This window comes from Antechinus flavipes, chromosome 1 (assembly GCF_016432865.1).
Source record: "Antechinus flavipes isolate AdamAnt ecotype Samford, QLD, Australia chromosome 1, AdamAnt_v2, whole genome shotgun sequence".
In the NCBI taxonomy this organism is placed as follows: Eukaryota; Metazoa; Chordata; class Mammalia; order Dasyuromorphia; family Dasyuridae; genus Antechinus; species Antechinus flavipes.
In genome coordinates this window covers 471,272,321-471,296,154 of record NC_067398.1, presented here as the reverse complement: position 1 = coordinate 471,296,154, position 23,834 = coordinate 471,272,321, and the positions used below count along the sequence as shown (strand labels likewise).

Sequence of the window (23,834 nt, the reverse complement as noted above, 5' to 3'; positions counted from 1 at the left end):
TGGTGGCTTCCAGAGGAAGAGGGGGAAAAAGCTGGTCAGAAAGAGATTACAAGGTTTTCTTTGCTAACATTGAGGCAGCTCTCTGTCACTTTGCTAATACTCAGGTTTCAGTGTTGGATCACAATACAAGTCCCTAGAAGGATCTCTGAAAACAACTGAACAAAACCCCTGAAGTTTGGGACATTACACCCTTCACCCTTGAAACAAAGTCCAACTTTAACAAAAAGTTTAAAACCAAATAATAAACTGGGGAAATGAGCAAACAATAGAAAAATATTCTGACCATAGAAAGATACTATGGTGACAAGGAAAATCAAAATATACACTCAAAAGAGGACACCAAAGTCTCAAAACCTTCAAGAAAAAAATAAGCATCGGTTTTAGGCCATAACATAGCTAACAATTTACCTGGAAAAGAGATCCAAGAAGTAATTTGAAAATTAATGGTCTATCTAAAAGCCATGATCAAAAAAGGGGGGGAGGGGGAAAGCCAAGATATCATCTTTCAAGAAATTATCAAGAAAGTTTTTCTTTATATTCTAAAACCAGAGGGTAACTTGGAAATTTAAAGAATCCACCAATCACCTCATGAAAGAAATCCCAAAATGAAAATTCCCAGGAATATTTTTTCCAAAAATCCCAGATCAAAGAGAAGATATTGTAAGAGTCCAGAAGGAGCAATTCATGTATAGTGGAATCAGGATAAAATGAAATTAATACCTTCTACATTAAGAAATCATAAAGACTGGAATATGACATTCCAGAGAGCAATGGAGCTAGGATTATAACCAAGAATCACCTACTCCACAAAACTGAGTATAATCCTTCAAGAAAAAAGATGGACATTCAGTACAAAGGGAACTTTTAAGCATTCATGATGAAAAGACCAGAGTTTAATAGAAAATATGATTTTCAGAAACAGAACTCAGAAGAAGCATAAAGAGGAAATCAGGAAAGGGAAATAATAAAGGGCTTAATAAGGTTTATCTGTTTAGATTCCTACATGGGAGGATGATACTTTTAAATTATAAGAACTTTCTCATTATTAGCACTGTTTGAAGGTATATATATAAAAAGAAGGCATAGTTGTGAGCTGAGGGAGAAGGGAGAATATCTTTAAAAAATAAAATTAAGGAATTACAGAGGAATATATATGTGGGAAAAAATTTAAGAGAAAGGTGGAATAGCATAAATTATCTGCCACAAAAGAGGCAAGAAAAAAGCTTTTAGAGTGGAGGTGAAGAGGGGTAGGAAAAAGAGAGTGAATGAACTTTAATCAGAATTGACTCAAAGGGGAAATAACATACACACTCAACATGGATCTAGAAATCTATCTTACCTTGCAGGAAAGTAGCAGGAGAAGAAAATATAAGAAGGTCAGAGGGTGATAGAAGGAAAGATATATTGGAGGAAAAATGGTCAGAAGCAAAACACTTTTGAATAAGGATAAGATGAAAGAAGAGAGAACAAAATAAGTAGGCAGAAAATACAGTTAGCAAATGTCTCATTTCTCAAATATATAGGGTACTGAGTCAAATTTATAAATATGAGTATGTATATACATATGCCATTCCCCAATTGATAAATGATCAAAAAATATGATCTATACTCAAATGGCTATGAAATCATGCATATCTTTTTACTTAACAATACCACTAGTAGGCATTTAATCCAAAAGAATTTTTTTAAAGGAAAAGTACCCATAAATACAAAAATATTTATATCAGCTCGTTTTTGTTGCAAAAATAATTGGAAATAAAGATAATGCCAATCAATTGAGGAATGGCAGAAAAAATTGTAGTGTGTGATTATGATGGAATATTATTGTTTTATGGGAAATGAGCAGAATGCTCTCAGAAAAATCTGAAAAGTCCTCCTGAGCTCACACAAAGTGAAATGTACTGTGTACATTAGCAATATTGTAGAATGTTCAGCTGTGAATGACTTCTATTCTCTGCAATACAATAATTCAAGACTACTTTGAAGGGTTTATCATGAAAACATGCTCAGAAAAAGGACTTGGTTGTGTCTGAATACAGATTGAGACTTTTTTTTAATTTTATTTTTCTTGAGAGTTTTTTTAGAGAGGAGATAAGTGTTTTCTTTCATAACATGACTTTTATAGAAATGTTTTACGTAGCTTGATATATGCATTTTCAATGAGTGTGGGTGGGAAGGAAGGAAGGAAGAGAATTTGAAAATCAAAGTTTTAAAACAAATGAAAAAAGCTTTTACATACAACTGAGAAAAATAAAATATTAAAAAAAAAGTTCCTTAAATCACTTTGCTGGGGAACTATTCATCTTATACTAAAAGATAGATACATTGTCTCCTGTGAAAATCTGAGCTCCTTTATTGCAGGTTTCATTCCTACAAATTGCCAGCTGCTCTTTCTGATATCTGGTTTAACTATTATGTCCTGCATTTTATTTCCTATATCTCTCTTTTCAATTTAAAGAATTTAATCTGAATAACCAATCTTAGGTTAGTAGTTTCTTCCCAAATGCATTTAGATATGCTCTGTTGTTAATAATGAATTCACTACTCATTTAGGCCACAAATCAATAGTATAAAGAGAAGATTCAAGGAATTTTATTCCACTCTATCCATTTTTAACTAGCCCCTTGTCCTTATATTTAATCATAAAATGTTCTATATTTCAAGTGATTATTGTGATGAAAAAAATTAATTCCACCTTGTAGCCAGAAGAGATAATAGGAAATTGCCAAGGAAATCAATACCTATATTAAGAAAATTGGCTATAACTCTGATAGAATAGCTTTTATGCCAATTTCAAGTTGGAATAGTGAAAACATAGTTGGTCCAAGCTTTAATATGCCTTGCTTAAAGAGTTGAAAAGTCACTCATAAGGATGGGAATGCCAAGAGAACGACATTACTTGAAGTTTAGGATTTCATCCTGCAACCAAGTCATTCAATTGACAAACCCCTTCATCTACCCTTCCAAGATGTCTATAAGATTGGTGGCATTGGTACTATACCTGTTGATCAAGTAGAAACTGGTCAGGGTGATATAATCTTTGCTCTAGCAATGTTACAACTGTAATAAGGTCCATTAAAGTTCACCATGAAGTTTTTAATGAGACTCTGTCTGAGGATAATATTGGTTTCGATGTCAAGAATAATTCTGTTCAAAAATTTTCTGCTCCATCCTGATGTTTTCTCACAATGAGTTCTCAAAATTGCAAATATGTCACTTTATCTAGTTCTTTAAGAATATATGTGCTTCAGGTTAACAAGATGGCAAGTAATATAGAATTAATAATTTTAACTGGGGTAAACTCCCCTATAAAAAGGAAATGGTTAGCAAACTGGATTAAAAGCTAGAATCCTACAATATATTGTTTACAGGAAACACACTTGAAGCAGGGAGATACATACAGAGTAAAGATAAAAGGTTGCTGCAGAATCTATTATGCTTCAGGTGAAGTCAAAGAAGCAAGCATAGCCATCCTCATCTCAGATCAAGCTAAAGCAAAAATTGATCTAAGTAAAAGAGACAAGGAAGGGCACTATATCTTGCTAAAGGGTAGCATAGATAATGAAGCAATATCAATATTAAACATATATGCACCAAGTGGTGTAGCATTTGAATTCTTAAAAGAGAAATTAAGAGAGCTTCAAGAAGAAATCGACAGCAAAACTATAATAGTGGGAGATCTCAACCTTGCACTCTCAGAATTAGATAAATCAAACCACAAAATAAATAAGAAAGAAGTCAAAGAGGTAAATAGAATATTAGAAAAGTCAGATATGATAGATCTTTGGAGAAAACTAAATGGAGACAGAAAGGAGTACACTTTCTTCTCAGTAGTTTATGGAACCTATACAAAAATTGACCATATATTAGGACATAAAAACCTCAAATTCAAATGCAGTAAGGCAGAAATAGTAAACGCATCCTTTTTAAATCACAATGCAACGAAAATTACATTCAATAAAAAGCCAGGAGAAAATAGACCAAAAAATAATTGGAAACTAAATAATCTCATACTAAAGAATGATTGGATGAAACAGCAAATCATAGACATAATAACTTCACAAAAGAAAATGACAATAATGGGATGTCATACCAAAATGACTGGGATGCAGCCAAAACGGTAAGGGGAAATTTTATATCTCTAGAGGCCTACTTGCATAAAATAGAGAAAGAGAAGGTCAATGAATTGGACTTGCAAGTAAAAATGCTAGAAAAGGAACAAATTAAAAACCTCCAGTCAAACATTAAACTTGAAATTCTAAAAATAAAAGGAGAAATCAATAAAATTAAAAGTTAAAAAACTATTGAATTAATTAATAAAACTAAAAGTTATTTCTGTGAAAAAAAAAACAACAACAAAATAGACAAACCCTTAGTAAATCTGATTTAAAAAAGGAAAGAGGAAAATCAAATTGTTAGTCTTAAAAATGAAAAGGGAGAACTTGCCACTTATGAAAAGGAAATTAGAGCAATAATTAGGAGTTACTTTGCCCAACTTTATGCCAATAAATTTGATAACTTAAATGAAATGGATGAATATCTTCAAAAATATAGCTTTCCCAAATTAACAGAGAAAGAAAGAAATTGGTTAAACAGTCCCATCTTAGAAAAAGAAATAGAACAAGCTATTAATGAATTCCCTAAAAAAAAAAAATCCCCAGGACCAGGTGGATTTACATGTGAATTCTACCAAACCTTTAGAAAACAATTAACTCCAATGCTATATAAACTATTTGAAAAAATAGGGATTGAAGGAGTCCTACCAAATTCCTTTTATGACACAGACATGGTACGGATACCTAAACCAGGTAGGTTGAAAACAAGAGAAAGAAAATTATAGACAAATCTCCCCAATGAATATTGATACTAAAATCTTAAAGAAAATGCTAGCAAAAAATTACAGAAAATCATCCCCAGGAAAATACACTATGACCAAGTAGGATTTATAACAGGAATAACAGGGCTGGTTGATATTAGGAAAACTATTAGCATAATTGACTATATCAATAACCAAATTAACAAAAACCATATGATCATCTCAATAGATGCAGAAAAAGCATTTGATAAAATCCAACATCCTTTCCTAATAAAAACACTTGATAGGATAGGAATAATGGACTTTTCCTTAAAATAGTCAAGAGCATATATTTAAAACCATCAGTAAGCATTATATGTAATGGGTATAAACTGGAAGCATTCCCAGTAAGATCAGGAGTGAAACAAGGTTGCCCACTATCACCATTATTATTCAATATTGTATTAGAAACACTAGCTTTGGCAATAAGAGTTGAGAAAGAGATTAAAGAAATTAGAGTAGGTAATGAGGAAACTAAATTATCATTCTTTGCAGATGATATGATGGTATACTTAAAGAATGAGATTCTACTAAAAAGCTATTAGAAATAATTCATAACTTTAGCAAAGTTGCAGGATACAAAATAAATCCATATAAATCCTCAGCATTTTTATACATCACCAACAAAATCCAATAGCAAGAGATACAAAGAGAAATTCCATTGAAAATAACTGTTGATAGCATAAAATATTTGGGAATCTATCTACCAAAGGAAAGTCAGGAATTACATGAGCAAAATTATAAAACACTTTCCACACAAATAAAGTCAGATTTAAATAACTGAAAAAACATTAAGTGCTCTTGGATAAGCAGAGCGAATATAATAAAGATGACAATATTCCCTAAACTAATCTATTTATTTAGTGCTATACCAATCAGACTATCAAGAAACTATTTTAATGACCTAGAAAAAAATAACAAAATTCATATGGAAGAACAAAAGGTCAAGAATTTCAAGGGAATTAATGGAAAAAAAAATCAAATGAAGGTGGCCTAACTGTACCTGATCTAAAATTATATTATAAAGCAGTGGTCACTAAAACCATTTGATATTGGCTAAGAAATAAGATTCATTGATCAATGGAATAGGTTAGTTTCACAGGACAAAATAGTCAATAACTATAGCAATCTAGTGTTTCACAAACCCAAAGATTGCAACTTTGGGGATAAGAATTCACTATTTGACAAAAACTGCTGAGAAAACTGGAAATTAGTATGGCAGAAATTAGGCATGGACCCACTCTTAACACTGTACACCAAGATAAGATCAAAATGGGTTCATGATTTAGGCATAAAGAACGAGATTATAAATAAATTAGAGGAACATCTCAGACTTGTGGAGGAGGAAGAAATTTGTGACCAAAGAAAAACTAGAGATTATTATTGATCACAAAATAGAAATTTTTGATTATATCAAATTAAAAAGCCTTTGTACAAACAAAACTGATGCAAACAAAATTAGAAGGGAAACAACAAACTGGCAACATTTTTACAATAAAAGGTTCTGATAAAGGCCTCATTTTCAAAATATATAGAGAGTTGACTCTAATTTATAAGAAATCAAGCCATTCTCCAATTGATAAATGATCAAAGGATATGAACAGACAATTCTCAGACGAAGAAATTGAAACTTTTTCTAACCATATGAAAAGGTGCTCCAACTCATTATTAATCAGAGAAATGCAAATTAAGACAACTCTGAGATACCACTACACACCTGTCAGATTGGCTAGAATGATAGGGAAAGACAATGTGGAATGTTGGAGGAGATGCGGGAAAACTAGAACACTGATGCATTGTTGGTGGAGTTGTGAACGAATCCAACCATTCTGGAGAGCAATCTGGAATTATGCCCCAAAAGTTATCAAACTGTGCATACCCTTTGATCCAGCAGTGTTATTACTGGGCTTATATCTCAAAGAGATACTAAAGAAGGGAAAAGGACCTATATGTGCCAAATTGTTTGTGGCAGCTCTTTTTGTAGTAGCTAGAAACTGGAAAAGGAATGGATGCCCATCAATTGGAGAATGCTTGGGTAAATTGTGGTATATGAATGTTATAAAATATTATTGTTCTTAAGAAATGACCAGCAGGATGAATACAAAAAGGCTTGCAAAAACTTACATGAATAGATGTTGAGTGAAATGAGCAGAACCAGGAGATTATTATACACTTCAACAACAATACTATATGAGGATATATTCTGATGGAAATGGATATCTTCAACAAAGAGAAGATCTAATTCACTTCCAATTGATCAGTGATGGACAGAATTAGCTACACCCAGAGAAGGAACATGAATGTGGACTATTTGCATTTTTGTTTTTCTTCCCAGGTTATTTTTACCTTCTGAATGCAATTCTTCTTATGCAACAAGAGAACTGTACGGTTCTGCACACATATATTGTATCTAGGATATACTATAACATATTTAACATGTATAAGACTGCCTGCCATCTAGGGAAGGGAGTAAAGGGAGGGAAGAGAAAAGTTGGAACAGAAGTGAGTGCAAGGGATAATGTAAAAAATTACCCATGCATATGTTCTGTCAATAAAAAGTTATAATAAAAAAGAATATATCTTCTTCTTCCTATAAAGAATTTTATGTTTTTGCTTTATATTGCATGCAATATTGCAAAAATAAATAATAAAATTGATAGGCACACTTTCAGGAAGCAAAAAAAAAAAGAATGTGTCTGTCAAAGATGTCCAACATAATAAAGTGGCTGGTAATAATAAGAATGATCCACCTATGGAAGCATCTAGCTTCCAGGTTATTACCCTGAACTATCCAAGCCAAATCAGTGCTAATACCCACTTATTCTGGATTGTCACACTACTTTCATTGTTTGAAAGTTTGCTGAAATGAACAAGAAGACGGATCATCATTCTGATAAAGGCCTGATGATCAGGCATTAAATTCCTGAAATGTGGTGACATCCAGGGAAGCCCACATGTGTGGAGAACTTTTCTGATTATCCTCTTCTGGGTCATTTTTCTAATCTTGAGATGAGGTAGATTGTTGCAGTTAGTATCATCAAGGCAGTTGACAACAAGGCTGTTAGAGCTAACAAGGTCAAAAAATCTGCCTAGAATGAATATTCTGTACACATGCCACTCCAGTCTTACTTCAGAAATGAATGTCTCAATTAGTCAACTTAAGTTTAATGATAAAAGACTGGTTAATGATTTCAATGCATCTTAAAGCTTCAAGAGGAAAAGAATGCTTTTGTGAAGCATTTATTTCATGACAATTTTTGAGTTAATTTTTTTTTTAATTCAGAAATTTTTTAATGGAAACAACTTGACTAAAACAAATAGAACTCAAACTCTGGGTATGCCATTAAAGCTGACAAGGCTTCAGATAGCAAGTTGGTTATGGCCCATATAACCTCAATAAAAGCAGAGAAATTCCTCCTAAAAGGGGAAAGCCATCACCTTCCCAGGTACCTAATTGCACTTTTGAACTGCTTAAAGTTTTCATTGCACCAAACCTAAATTTGCTTCTTTACAGTTTCCACCCTTTATGCCTGGTTTTGTCCTATGTTCAAATAGAACGAGTCTAATCCTTCTTCCTTATCAGCCTTAAAGAGTTATTTCTAGAAGCTTTGCTCTAAATGCAATCCAAGATGTCAATAGCTTTTTTCATTATAATGTAATAGTATTGACTCATGTTGAGACTGCAGTCCAACTTTCCTTTTATTCAGAAGAATGGCTGTTTCACTATGTCTTCCTGAAACTATATTTTAAAAATAATTTTTTAACCCATGCATGACACTTTTCACTTAATTTGATTGAATTCCATTTCATTTCATTAAATTCTGCCCAATGCTCTAGGACAGGGATCCTCAAACTTTTTAAATAGGGGGCCAGTTCACTGTCCCTCAGACTGTTGGAGGGCTGGACTATAGTAAAAACAAAAACTATGAACAAATTCCTATGCACACTGCATATATCTTATTTTGAAGTGAAGAAAAAAATGGGGACAAATACAATATTTAAAATGAAGTAAAGTTAAATCAACAAACTTATCAGTATTTCAATGGGAACTGTGGACCTGCTTTTGGCTAAAGAAATGGTCAATTTCTGGTTCCATATTTGTCACTGCTAGTTGTAACAAGTAATGCAAGTGTGCATCCATTAGTCTTGATCTGGTTTGAGATTTCAAACATAACATTCTAGAAAAAGTCTGTTCACAGACATAAGTACTGCCAAAGATAGTTGCCATTTTGAGTGCATGGTTCCTGAGATGAGGATATGTCTCAGAAGGAGAGATGCATAGAAATTATGAAGACTGTTTGACTTGAATGCGTCTTTCAGAGAATCACAATGCTGCAGTTCAGCTAATTCCATTTGGTAAATTGTATCCACATTTTCAATGTCAATAAAAAATGGGTTATGGAAAAGCTGTATGTCCTGTTCATGGAGATGAAGCTCTTTAAATCTAAATTGGAACTCTTTTTGCAATTTTTCCAGTAAATCCACACATGTTTTGTTTGGGAATGCAATCAGTGGTTTTTCTGCTAACAGATTTTGAGTTGTGGGGAGATGGCAGAAGTTTTCCTCCTTCACTTGTTTGATGAGGAGGCCCAATTTTACTTCAAATGCTTTGACATGTGATTGCATATCACAGATGAGCTTCCCCTTTCCTTGAAGTTGCATATTGAAATTGTTGAGTAGCTCTGTTACATCTGTCGGAAAGGCAAGGTGCTATTTCCATTCTGCATCATTGAGCTCTGGTACTTCTTTGTTTTTTGAAAGCAGAAAAATTGTAATCTGTGGAAGTAAGTCATAGAAACGCTCAAAACTCTCCCTCGACTCAGCCAATGGGCTTCTATGTGATATAGAACATCTTCATACTCAACATTTAGCTCAGACAGAAATTCCTGAAATTGTCTGTGATTTAGTGCATTAGCTCTAATGAAGTTAACACAAGATACCACAATTTTCATAACAGAGTCCCACTTCAGTGATTTACTACACAGCACTTGGTGGTGGATGAGGCAGTATATGGCTATTGGCTGAGAATGGTTATGTTTGTCCATCTCTTGGTTAATGAGAGCAATTACTCCTTTCTTAGACCCCACCATGCTAGGAGCACCATCAGTTGTCATGCTGGCTAATTTAGCCCAGTCCAGCTCCAAACCATTCATAATTTGGCAAACCTTTTCATAGATATCCTCTCCTGTGGTTGTTCCTTTGATGCTTTGCAGTGCAGCAAGCTCTTCTATGACTTCAAAATAATCATTCGTCCCACGAATAAAAATGAGAAGTTGTGCAGAATCACGAACGTCATTGCTTTCGTTGGGTGCCAAGGAAAAATATGAAATTTTTTTATGGAGTTTTACAAATACTGATGCAGATTGTCTCCCATTTCTTTAATCCTCCATGTAATTGTATATCCTGAAAGACTCACTGTACTAAATAAATAGGCCTTCTCTGGACACATCTCTTTGGCAACAGAAAGAAGGCATTCTTTAACAAATTCTCCTTCCACAAATGGTCTGCCAGTGTGTGCTATTAGCTTGGCAACTTGAAAACTTGCTCGCAGTGATGAAATATTTAGCTGCTTCTGCTTCACAAAAGTATTTTGCTGAGTTTTCAATGTATTTTTCAGTTTTAATATTTTATCTTTTTTCACTTCTCCAACCAAACAATCATATTTATCTTTATATTAAGTTTCATAGTGTCCACCCAAATTATATTCTTTGAACACAGAATATAGTGTCTGGCATATCAGACATACAGCTCTTTCCTTGTACTGCATGAAAAAGTAATCACAAGTCCACTGTTCTTTGAATATTCTACACTCCGAGTCAATTTTTCTTTTTCTCAACATCATTATTTCCTAGGGATTCCAAATTGCTATTAGTAAAATACCAATATATATATATATATATATATATATATATATATATATATATATATATATATATATGCAGCGCTACAAAAACAATATACCAGCAATAACTTTGCCCACACAGAGAAAAACAGACTGCAATGCCCAACTTCCTCCAAGCTGACTCTGCACTGTGATTCCTCTCTTTCCCGCACTCTCTCTCCTGCTCTTTGCGCTCCCACTTCCAACCTTCACTGCTGTAGTGAATTCCCCTTGGAGCAGCCGTGAGGTGTGCAGCATGCACTGTACATCCCCCACGCCTGTTTGTTATGGTGGCTGCCATTACTGTACAAGGCCGCAGGCCATCAGTTCTCCATCTTCTGCATCTCTCTCCCTTCCCCACACCACATACCCTGGCCTCGGAACTCGCCTCACACTCTGTCTCTGCCACCTCAGCCCAGTGCCGGAAGTGTGCATTGCTAACTCTAGTTTAGGTTGAACATCACTTCCGGTCTGATTTTGCCATAACCCGGCAGGCCACATAAATGTCCTCAATGGGCCGCATCTGGCCCATGGGCTAGAATAGCAGTATTTCTTTGAATTCAAACTGTCTCCAATATATTATCTATCCTTCCTAGTTTTATGTCATCTTCAAATTTGATTAGCATGTCATTGATGTTAATGTCCAGGTTATTGATAAAAATGCTAAACAGTAAAGAGTCAAGCACAGATGATCTCTTATTTGCTCCATTGAAGATGGCCTCCCATGTATACAGAACCATTAACAACTATCTTTTTTAAATATTGTCATTCAACCAATTGTGAATTTAACTAATTTTAATAACTTTTAGTCTATATCTTCATTTTTATTTGTAGCAAGAATAGCTAAAATCACTTTATTAAATGCTTCACTAAAATCCAGGCTAAACTTTATCTTTAGCATTTCCCATTTAGCATTTCTCTGTTGTGACCTATATGTCTTTGATGAAGTTATGTTTATAATAAATGCTTCCTTTGCTAAAGAAATTTACTAAGTATCCTTTAATGATTCATTCTAGAATTTTGGCAAGTATAAAAGTTAAGTTCATTAACCTGAAGCTTTCAGACTATTTTCCATTTTGAGATTTTCCATAGGTCATGAAATCAACTATTGAGTGTGGTAAGGGCAGCAATCTATATCAAATGAGTTTATTGATAAAATAACAGATTCTTATGTATAATTATTACTGAGTTTATTTATTATCTTAAGGTTTTGAAAACTTACAAGAATTAATGCCTTTTTACAGTTGGAGAAACTGAAGCTTAAAGAAGTACATGTGTAAGTGTCAAGGCTTGAATTCCAAGACAAATGTTCTGACTCCCACAAAGTTTTAAACCAGAGGTCCTTAACATGAATTTTTAAAAATATTTTGATAACTATTTTAATATAATAAGTTTCTATTTTAATCCTACATATTTTATATATTTAAAAATTCTATAGGTTTCACTAGACTGCCAAAGGGGTACATAACATAGAAAAGATTTAAAAATCCCTGAAGCAAACTGTATATTAATAAAATGTTATTTAAGAAAAAAATCTAACCAAATTTGCCACCTGTCTGTCCACATGTGCTCTATGCATGACTTTTTTTCCTAAAAGGAAATTCAGATGCAATCCAGCAGTTGCCTAGGAGATAAGAAAATACAAATTCTTCCTTTTATGAACATAGCTCTCTCAGACTGCCAACATGTGCCACTAAAGTAACTAGACAAGATGTACTACAACCTTTCTCTGCGTCTATTTCATGCTTATTAATCAGGTATGCACTAAGAACTTAAAAGCCATTCATCTCTCTTGGACTGATGTGAAGAGACTATTAACATTCAAGCACCAGTGGTTTTTGAATAAATCAAATTACTTAAAAGCAGAAAACTAATTGTAAAAAAACAAAGAGATAGCATCTTCATAGCCATGGAACAAAGCTTTATTAAAATCTCTTTGTAGTCTAACCCAAGGGATATTAAGGGGAGGAAATTAGGCTAGTTAGAAAGATATTTCACATCTATTCTGTCAATGGTAGGCCAGTTCAATGGGAAAATACTCAACTTTCTCATAAGGTTAGGGGAGCCTAATGAGCTAGCTAAAGTCAAATAATAGGTTAACTCTAAAGTATGATCAACTATTCCAAATGTCTAAATTTAATTCCTATATAATATTCACTAAACCCCCAAATTATATTCTTCAAATTCAATTATTATTTTTTAAATAACTTTTTATTGACAGAACCCATGCCAGGGTAATTTTTTACAACAATATTCCTTGCACTCACTTCTGTTCCGATTTTTCCCCTCCCACCCTCCACTCCCTTCCCCGATGGCAAGCAGTCCTATACATGTTAAATAGGTTACAATCAAATTCAATTATTATAAACCATTGTTGTTGAGGTCTAGATTCGGGGTACCTAAATGAGATTAGAGTTTAGTTGAGGTCTGGTGGCAGGTTTGAGGTATAGGGAGTCAAACAGAGTCTACCCTGCAACCCCTTTGTATTCAGCACAAGGATATGGCAGTAAATGAGGTCTAGTAGTGGCACGAAACCTCAGTAAAGGCATTTATTGGTCTGAGGATGAGATTGATAAAAGAGGTTTATTATTGGGTTTGGAAGTAAGGAGATAGGTGAAGGTAGAGATAAGGAAGGCACCGGACAGAGAGTCCAGTGGACAGAGGATCCTCACATGGCTAGCATGTTTGGGAGCTCTGCAAAGAGAGGGTCCCAGTGTGTCCCTTTTATAATGAAAGATTTAACTAGAGGGGCTTTTGGGTATAGCCCAAAGTTGGCTCAGATCCAGGTGGGAGTTGGGACAAGTCCCGATCTTCTATTAGAATACAAAGGGACCAGGATTTGTGAGTTAAAGGGTAATTACATTAACTAGGGGAGGTTGGGAGTCACAAAGAAAGGAATCTTTCCCACATCATTGTTATTCTTATTTTTCCTTCTATTTCCAATACATTTGAACAGCTACAGATGCACATAATTAGCTCAAGATTTAGATTACTTTGATCTGACTCCAACAACACTATCTTACATTTGAATGAGGATATTTTTAGATGTATGTATCCTGGCTTCCATATAATGTTTTCTGCACCTCTATTGATCACTATCCAGAGAACTGAATTGAAGATCTTTAGAAGTCTACACATCCTACAAGCTGTTACATATGCATTTAACAACAGTGTTTGATTTAGAGAGAGTAAGGAAGAAGGAGAGAGAGAGAGAGAGAGAGAGAGAGAGAGAGAGAGAGAGAGAGAATCTAAAGATTGTCCACTGAAAAGAGGTCTCAAAATGAAAACTCCCATGAATATTACAGCCAAATTCCATTATTTCCAGCTTAAGGAGAAAACCTTGCAAGCTACTAGAGAGAAAACCCAAATATGGAGCCACACTCAAGATAACACAAGATAGAGAGAAAAACAGAGACAGACAGACAGAGAATGCATGCAACTAAAAAATTAAAAAAAAAAAAAAAAAAACAACTAGGAAAGACCTAAGAACTTTGACTAGTACAATAACCAACTATGATTTCAGGGAAACAGTGAGGAAATGAAATCAGTACTGAAATTCTTAGGTACTAATCATCTGAGAATAAAGTGATAAACTCAGAATATAGAATGAGAACTTTATTTTCAGACCTGTAACATGGGAAATTTGTTTTGCTTAAATATGTATATTTGTAATTCAATTTGTCTTCATTCCAATTGGCGGATGAAAACTTTAAGGGTGTAGAAAATGAGACTGGTGATATGTTATCCAAATGAAAAAGGGATGTGCCAGTGGCTGCTAGAGGTCTAACTCAGACCATGTAAGAGGATGATGATGATACAAGGAGACTGAGAAGCAGTTGCTGTTCTATGACCTCTCTCCTCTTCCCTCTGCCTCCAATTTATTTCATTCCCAATCCACAAACAACACCTGCATCAGTAAAGCCTGATTTGCAACTCTTTCACATGTTATGATCCACAGTTGTGGAGGCTCACAGAGAATTGACCTGCTCCTTCACTTAGGCATGGTCCTTAACAAAAAAAGAAAAAAAAATCATTAAAGCCTTTTCAAAAATGCACCAAAAAATCCAGAAGAAACATCAATAAAACAATGATGATGGTGATGATGATAAAAACTTTGAAAATAACATATTAAAAATTAGTATCAATATTATAAAAATTAATCATGAAACTTGAGAAAGAAAGCACTGTGATAAACTTTTTATGAGATATATAGTTTTAATACTTAAGCTAGTTAAGAATAAATTAAAAAGGGAAAACAATCAACCATATCATTATGGCTCAAAATTTTCAAACGCCATGTCAAATGATAGCAATTTATTCAAGAAATAATTCATTGTAACCAAGTTGAATTAAAATGAGCGATGTAAGGATGATTCTATATTTGTAAGACTATAAACAGGCTCATCATGTTTTTTAAAATAATTGAAACATTATCTCAATAGACAGAAAAGATTGTTGACAAAGTAACATACTCATTTTTTGCTTCAAAAAAAGTGAAGACATAAAGTTTTTAATACAATTTTAAAAAATACCCCTCTATCACCAAAAGCAAGCACCACATGCAAGGAAGCTACATTAGAAACTTTCTTAATAAATTTGAGAGTAAAGCAAGATGTCATCCCCAGTATCATTTGCTATAACTCTAAAAATGCTAAAGAAAGAGAAAGTAGATAGAACAATGACTTTTTGTTTGTTTAAGATCATACTTAAGATTCTAGTAAATCAACAAATAAATTAATTGAAATAATTAATAACTCCAAATTTCAAGATATAAAATAAAGCCAAAAGAATAGCATTTTTATAGAATAACAAAAAAATCCAAGAGGTAATAAATAGAAATGGCTATGCTACTTTTAAAGAATTAAAAAATAAATTAAAAATTTGGAGAAAAATATTCTCCATACGTGTATAGATTCAATTATAAAATGAACCTTAAAAGAAATGAAGAACAACTTGAATAACTAGAATAATATTTAGATTTCATGACTAGGCCATGCCTGTCTGATGAAAATGACAATACTAGCAAGATGCATTTACATATTTAATACTATGACAATCAAACTACCAAAGCACTACTTTATAGAATTAGAAAAATAATAATAAAACTTTTTTGGAAGAAGAAAATAATCTCAAATATCAAGAGAAAAAAGTAAGGAATGAAAACCAGGAATGGAAAGGAAAAAAGATGACAATGAAAGAGTAATGGCAGATTCGCATTTCATACCATGTTATTATCCAACAATCATCAAAAACATTTGCCATTACCTTAAAAATAGAAAACATATTAATAAAAAATACTGTAACTCAATAATTTTGTGCCAGATAAATCTAAAATTGTACATTATTTAGCAAACAATTCCCTATATTTGATTTTTTAAAACTGCTGAGAAAAAGGTCAGGTAGAAATTAGATTTAGAACAATATATGACATAAAATTACATAATAAATTTAAAATAGATGTTTGACCTGGACATCAAAACATTATATACTTAAAAAAATAAAATAGTAGATCATCTATCTTTCATAACTATGAAGTTTTAACCAAAGAAGCTAGTCGATAATTTTGGTTACATAAAATTTAGAAGCTTCTGTAGATACAAAATTAATGCATCTAGAATAAGAAGGAAAGCAGTAGACTAGAAAAAACTCTTCTTACATATCTCTGATATCAATTTGGTATTTGTGGAATATAAAAAATAGATCAAAAACCAATTGCAAACTGGTAAGTGGTAAAGGGATGTGAATAAACAATTCTCAAAAGATTGCAAAGTAACAAATGTGAACAAATGCTCTCAACCACAGTATAATAAATCACAAATAATAATATAAACAAATATCTAAAGAACTCTAAAATTTCACCTCACACTCAGAAGACTGGAAATGATGACAAAAGATGGGAATGATCAATGATTGAGAAAATGTGGAAAGATAGGCACATTAATAATACATCATAAGTGAAACTGTGAATTAATTTAACCATTTTAGAAAGTAATTTTCAATCAAGCAAATGAAGTGGCTAAAATGACCATCCCTTTTAAATTTGAGATTCTACTATTACGTATGTATATATTTTAAGAAAATAATTGACAAAAAGAAATACTTTTCATACAACAAAATGCAGCACATTTTGTGGTAGCAAAGAATTAGAAACAAGATAGATATACATTGATTAGGAAATAGCTAAATAAATTTTAGCACAGAAATGCAAAAGAGTATAATGCACTGAGTGTAATAAATGGCAAATATAATGAATACAGAGACGCATCAAAAGTCATGAACTTAGACAAAGCAAGGTAAGCAGAGGTAATAAAACAATAATTATAATGGTTACAACAATGTAAATAGAAAGAATAATGATGACAAAACAATCAAAATTCAATATTGAAAATTTACACAAGAACAATATTTGCCCAAATAAGAGACATGGGAAGATTTTCCCCCAATTCATTTGAATGGATGGTACATAGAGATGAAATATTATATATAAATCAGATATTTATATCTTAATTGGTTTTGTTCAAGTTTTTCTTTTTTTCTACTTTTTCTTTAAAAAAATTCTTTGTTATAAGAAAAAGTACTCTGGGAGGAGAGGATAGACTACAAAAGAAAATTTAAGTTATAAAATAGGATGTTAAAATCTATTAAAATATGAAAATAAAATGTTAAATTTGTTGAATATTTAGGGGGTAAAGGAAGCTATTCATGGTACAGATTCACAGCTCCATCTTTTTTGTTTTACTTTATTTGTAGCAACATTTTTAGTAAGTTCTAGGGGAAAATACTTTTCAAATGAAAATTTCAAATAAAGTTGTTTTTAAAATAAACTTTAAAGAAGACTGTAAAGTTGAGAATACATCCCAACCACAGAGAATATACAATGCAAAAGCAGAGCAAGATGGGAAATGGAAAGATGGGAAAAGATGGGAAAATAACAATAGTTTCCAGAGATAACAGGCCAAATATGAAGTTTATTGAACACAAGAGTTATGAGATTGTAACTGCATACTGGGTATGCATTTTAAAACCTATGTGGAAGATAGAAATAGAGAAGAGATATTTGTCAGGTAGTCCAATTAGGAATTTATTGCTATAGCATTAATAGAAGATGATGAGGGCCTAAATTAAGAGAATGGCAATAAGATAGAATCAATAAGTTCTAGTAACTGATTGGATAAGAAGTTATGTAAGGGAAATTGAACATTTGGAGGTAACTTTGAGGTTGTGAATGTATGACTGGGAGGATGGCAATGGACTTGACAGAAAAAGGGAAATTCAGAAGAAGAAAAGATTTCAGAGAAAAGGCAATGTATTCTATTTCTGATAGATTGTAAACATCTAAGGAAGGTAATGTTTTATTTTTGTTTTTGTTTTTCTAGCACCTACAACATGACTGGTATATAGCAAGAATTTAATCTATGTATATTGATTGATTGATTTTGCATGTATTGAATTTGAAATGGCAACAGGATGTGCATTTCAAAATTTCTGGTAGTCAGCTGGTGATGCAGACCTAGAGATTATCAGAGAGACATGGCCTATGTATATATATAGTTCTGGGAGCCATCTGCATAGAGATGAAAAGTAAACACATGATGAAGTTATAGAGAAATGGAAAACAACTGCAAACAGAAAGCATTCTTCTTTCTTGAAGTCTATGCAATCTCAAGTAATATTATTAGGATTCCATAGCTTCTGTCATAGAACAGAGAAGGGCTTAAAATATGTTGTCTAGAGTATATTGCTTGATGATTTTCTGAAATTCATTCTCACCCAAACCTTTCTTTATTTGTAATTGAGAGCTATAATTCTAGGACACATGATAGTCTCAAGAAAATATACAATAAAATAAATAAAAATTCATTCATGAAAAAAGTTACACAAGAACATCAGATCCCCAGAGTTTCTCTGTTTTACCCTGGCTCTCTTGTTTTCCCTCCTGGTACAATGTGTACAACCTATACAGAAGCATAAGCCCAGGGGATTTGGGATTTATCTGCTTTAATTCATCTACAGGTAGGTGTCAGAGAGGCTTATTACCTCATTATGATTATTGACAAAAACTGCTGCCTTTCTTTTGGCTGTTGAGGTTCCCTGAGAGAGGGAAGAGGAAAGGGTGAAAGTTTTAAGCATTTACTATGTAGTATCTACTAGAAACATAAGTATAGGCAAACAAGATAACCCTGTGATCGTGGAGCTAATAAATCTAGGAGAAGACAATATATACTGGAAAGGGGGAAGGGTTAGGATATACATCCTTTGCATTTTCCTCTGTGCTCATAACTTCTTCAGTCACCAATTCTACCAAAGAAACTACAGTCACTAAGGCACAAAAAGATAAACAAACTCTGTGGGTGAATGCTAAGGTTAATTGGTTATCTCACACAATGATGGTTGTTTTCCTTTCAAAGAGGAAAGGCACAAGTGGATCCCATCTTAGTGAATTGGCCATACAAGTGGCAGCAACTGAAACAGAAACAGAAACAGCACTTTACAGAAACAGAGGTCAACCAACCAAAAAGCATTTAAGCTCCTATTGTTTCTCACATATGACGCTAGGTGCTTGAGAGTTTATGGTTGTTCTCTAACTCTTCCTTCCCTCCATGCCTTAAGGGGAATTTCCTCTTACTGTCGTGCTCCTAAGCCTTACTGTGGCTGGGGCAGCCCTCTCTTTCATTCATGAATCATCCACAAATTCAAGGATATTCATTAAAAAGGCAAGGTACTCCATTTTATAATCAAGCTTCCTCTCCCTCTATGCCATGGCCATAGCTATAATTCTTCATTTTCATTTTTTGACATTTTTCTCTTCTCTTAATTAGGCTAACTCCAAATGAAGAGTAACCAGTCCAGAAAGGATTCATTCTTTTTCAATCTGGAGACAGAAGAGTCTTCAGTGCTTTCCTTCAACCTCCAGATGTAGTATCAGATTTTATTTTCTTTCATATACAGCATTCACTAGTGTGATTCAGAAAGGCCAGCTCTTCCTCCAGAAACTTTAACAACCTCCCCCCCACCCCAACCTTGGACATAATACTTATATTCCCTAGTAGTTGACAAGTCTACATCCATTCAATAAATTTCCACCTTCATATTGGGCTTTATCATGCTTACCCTGGAAGTAGTGCTTACCAATCTATAGGACAAAATTCAAATGATGAAATTACAAATAGCAGTAAACAATATGTTTCAGTTCTTTAACCATATTTCTACTTGGAATTTTTTCAGAATACTGGAGAACTATCACATATCCCCTAGAGTTCCAAATTCTTGGAATCCTACTTCCTATGATTTTAACAGTATACTTTCTAACACATCATCTAATCTTTCTCCTGAGCTCCAGTCCTAAATCACCAATTGTCTGCTGGCTATTTCCAGCTAGAGTACCATCTATATATAAAATTCAGCATGACCAGAATAAATAATGGAATTCATGGATTCATTAAAAAAAAGTTTATCATATGCCAAGCCCTGTGCTAAGAAATGCAGATGCAAATACAAAAGTATAGTTTCTCCCTACTCTCAAGGAGCTTACACTCTAACAGAAGAAAACAATACATAGTAGAGTGGTGGCTAAAATGGATATTTTAATTTAGAAAGTTACAGGGATGTTGAATGGAACCATAGAGTAGTATACTGAAACATTCTTTGCAATTGCAATAATAATATTGATTTGATTATATGCCTAGAATCAGAAGGTGGTGACAGAGAATGGTGGCAAATGGGGAAGATGAGATGTTGGGGAGGGAAGAGCTGACCCGGACCACATGAAAACACTCACCTATCAGGACAATGGATCCTCAAGAGTTGAAAGATAAATACATTCTCTAATGTATTATCTGTGGTCCAAATGGCAAACTTGTCCAGAAAAATGACTAGAAAATAGAGCAAATCATAGCTGAAACTAGCCTAAATATGGTGAGCCACATATAAAGTACTTAGCAATCGGTATAGAATTAATTACGTCCTCCCTCCTGTTTCATCCCATTCTCCAAATTCTTCTATTTTGGTTGAGAGCACTGCCACCTACTAGTCATCCAAACACAGTCTCAGCTCCATCTTCTGTTCTTCATTCTTCTCTAACAACTACACATAATCAATTGCAAAATGTTTTTCTATTATACCCCTATAACATCTTTTTCGTCTATTATATTATCTCAACTCATGTGCCTTGTGTCTCTTAACAATTTAGCACTCCTATCAATTCTTGACTGGGCAAACTACAAGAACTTCCTAACTCATTCCCTATTTTTCAATCTCTTCCTCCTCTGATCCCATCCACAAAATTACCAAAACTATCTTCCTAAAATAGAAATATCCCCACACCAATTCCCTAGAGTTCAAGGCTCTTTACTACTAGAATAAAATACAAACCCTTCAATTTGACACTTATCTATCCATGGTATTTATGCATTACTGACCTCCACACATTGTACATTTCAGCCATCTGGACTACTGGCTGTTTCATGAATTAACTGTTCTATTTCCTATTTTTAGAGGACCGCAGATATTAGAGAACTCTGAGAAAAGTAAACTTGAAGCAAAGATATTTACAACAGGGTGTTAATTCAGTATGATTAATGAGATAGTGATTCTCTAGTTTACACATACTTAGTGTGCTGTAATGATGTAATCATACTAAATTAAATTAGTGTATAATTGAGGTCTAGTGTCAGGTTCAGGGTACAGGGAGTCAAATAGAGCTCCCCTGCAATCCCTTTGGATTCAGCACAAGGATATAGAGGTAAATGAGGTCTAGTAACTGCGTGAGACTCCCCTGTAAAGGAATTTACAGGCCTGAAAAGCTGGATTGATAAAAGAGGTTTATTATGGAGTTTGGAAGTAAGGTTAAAGTATAGTAAAGGAAATAGGGGAAGGTAGAGATAAGAGGACATGGGAAACAGGATTCCAGTGGACAGAGGGTCCTTGGGGTGCCAGGCATGGTGCTAGCGTGTTTCGACTCTCTTCAAAGAGAGGGCTCCAGTTTGATTCTTTTAGGAGAGATTTAGTTAAAGGGGTCTGTGGGTGGAGTCCCAAGTTGGCTCCTCGCTGGGTTCCAGTGAGGGCTAGAGTCTACTTGGTGGGGGTTGGGAAACCTGAATAGATCATTAGAATGGGGGCTGCGACAGCCCAAGTTGGCTCAGGTCTGATGGGGGCTGGGAGAGCCAAAGTTGGCTCAGATCCAGGTAGAGACTGAGACAGCCCAAGTTGGCTCAGATCCGGGTGGAGACTGGGACAGGCCCAGATCTTCTATTGGAATTCAAAGGGACCTGGATTTGTGAATCAAAGGTCCTAGCTTCCTGGATTGATAATGCATCAACTAGGAGGGGTTGGGAATCAGAAAGAAAGGAATAAATCAGTTATTAAAGAGACCACAACCCACATCATTCCCTCCTCAAGCAATTGAAACAAATTCATTTAAGAGAAAAAAAGATGTAGGGCAGAGTCTCTTATTGAGGCAGAATTGAAGATTTTCTCCTTCAAGGATTTTCCAAGTTCAGGGGTCCCCTCTTCAAGAAGACTGGAAATAGAGACATTCCATCTTTGACGATCTTTCTGATGGTTCTCCTGACTACTTCACTCCTCCACTAAGACCAAGGCCGGTCCCGAGATCCTCTAGAGAGCTAGCTTGGACATTACACCTATTTCTATATCTAAGATTATCACCCATGGTAGGACTATACTTCCTCCTAATCTTTACCTTTCAGAATCCTTAACCTCCTTCAAAACAAGTCTTCTGCTATTTCCAAAAACATTTCATGACCTCAGATTATCTTGTACTTTTTATCTGTGTAAAATTTATACCATACTGCTCACTTTATCCCAATATATTGTAAGATCTTTGATTTCAAGAACAGTTTTTCATTATGACTTTGAATATCTCATAATATTGAACGTTGAATATACACAAAAGAAATGTGTTTATTTATATGTAAAATTAAATTGAAATAAAATGAAATACATGGAATAGCATCCTTTGGAGAAGTGTCCTATTCCTCAAGATTCAAAAATATTTCAAGATAGTAATCCATTACAGGAATCACTACAAGAATTTTGCATGACAAAAGAGGGAATGCTCTGTAGTCCCAGTAACTGGAAAGATGCACATATTTTAGATCCATTTAAAGGTCTGCAGAGAAGGACTGCTTCATAAATAGAATGCTGTAAAAGTGACCATATGCTAACCCTTAAACAGTGACCTTTTTCGAGCTCCCACATTCACAGCTGCAGCATATGGAAGCCACAGCAGTATGTAAAACACATAAGACTAGCATTTTCCCAAAATGTAAGATAAATGGATATTTTGTTCCAATCAAAAGTGAGCACCTTTTGAAAAAAAGTCAACACATCAAAAGAAAAACAAGTAACTGATAGCTCCCATGATAAAAGATCTCCTGAATTAGGAATTGCCACAGTTGATCCATTTAGTTAATTTTCAATTTCATTATTTTTTTTTCCTGCTCTTCATCCTATCTAGCTTCATTCAACAAAAATATATCAAATGCCTACTATGTGCAAGGCACTGGGCCAGACACAGAAGACAACAAAATGAAATATGAAAAAGTCTTTGTGCTCAAAGTAGGAAAGTTAAGGTGTGTCCACAAATAATTATAGTACAAATCAGAATATGAAAAGTGAATATATTTAAATTCAGGGTTTTGTGTGGGATTCAACATAGGTGAGATTATTTAATTTCAACAGAAAAAAATTCAAATGGAATTTTATCCCCAGTATAAAGAATAGTAAGAATGAATAAATGGCTGAGCAAATGAATGAATGAGTGATGGTAATGATATGATAAGACAAGAAAGTAAGGGTAATAATAATTATGATATCTAGGATTTATATAGAGCCTTAAAGTTTGCAAAATATTTACACATATTTTCACATTATCCTCACAATATTCCTTAGTAGTAAAGGATACTATTTTCATCACTTTAAAGATAAGAAGACAGATAAAGATTAAGTGATTTGACTAGAGAGATACAAATAGTGAGCAGCTAAGGCTCAATTTGAATTAGAGTCCTCCTGACATCAGGATGAACATTCTTTTCCACTATGCCTTCCAACTGTTTGTATAATATCAAGTAGTTGGGTTTG

The 23,834-nt window shown here is 33.8% G+C and overlaps 1 pseudogene; it reads left to right on the top strand.

Moving 5' to 3' along the window:
* The first annotated feature begins 2,688 nt into the window (after window positions 1-2,688).
* On the top strand, window positions 2,689-7,873 carry LOC127546758 (elongation factor 1-alpha 1-like; annotated as a pseudogene).
* The last annotated feature ends 15,961 nt before the right edge of the window (window positions 7,874-23,834 follow it).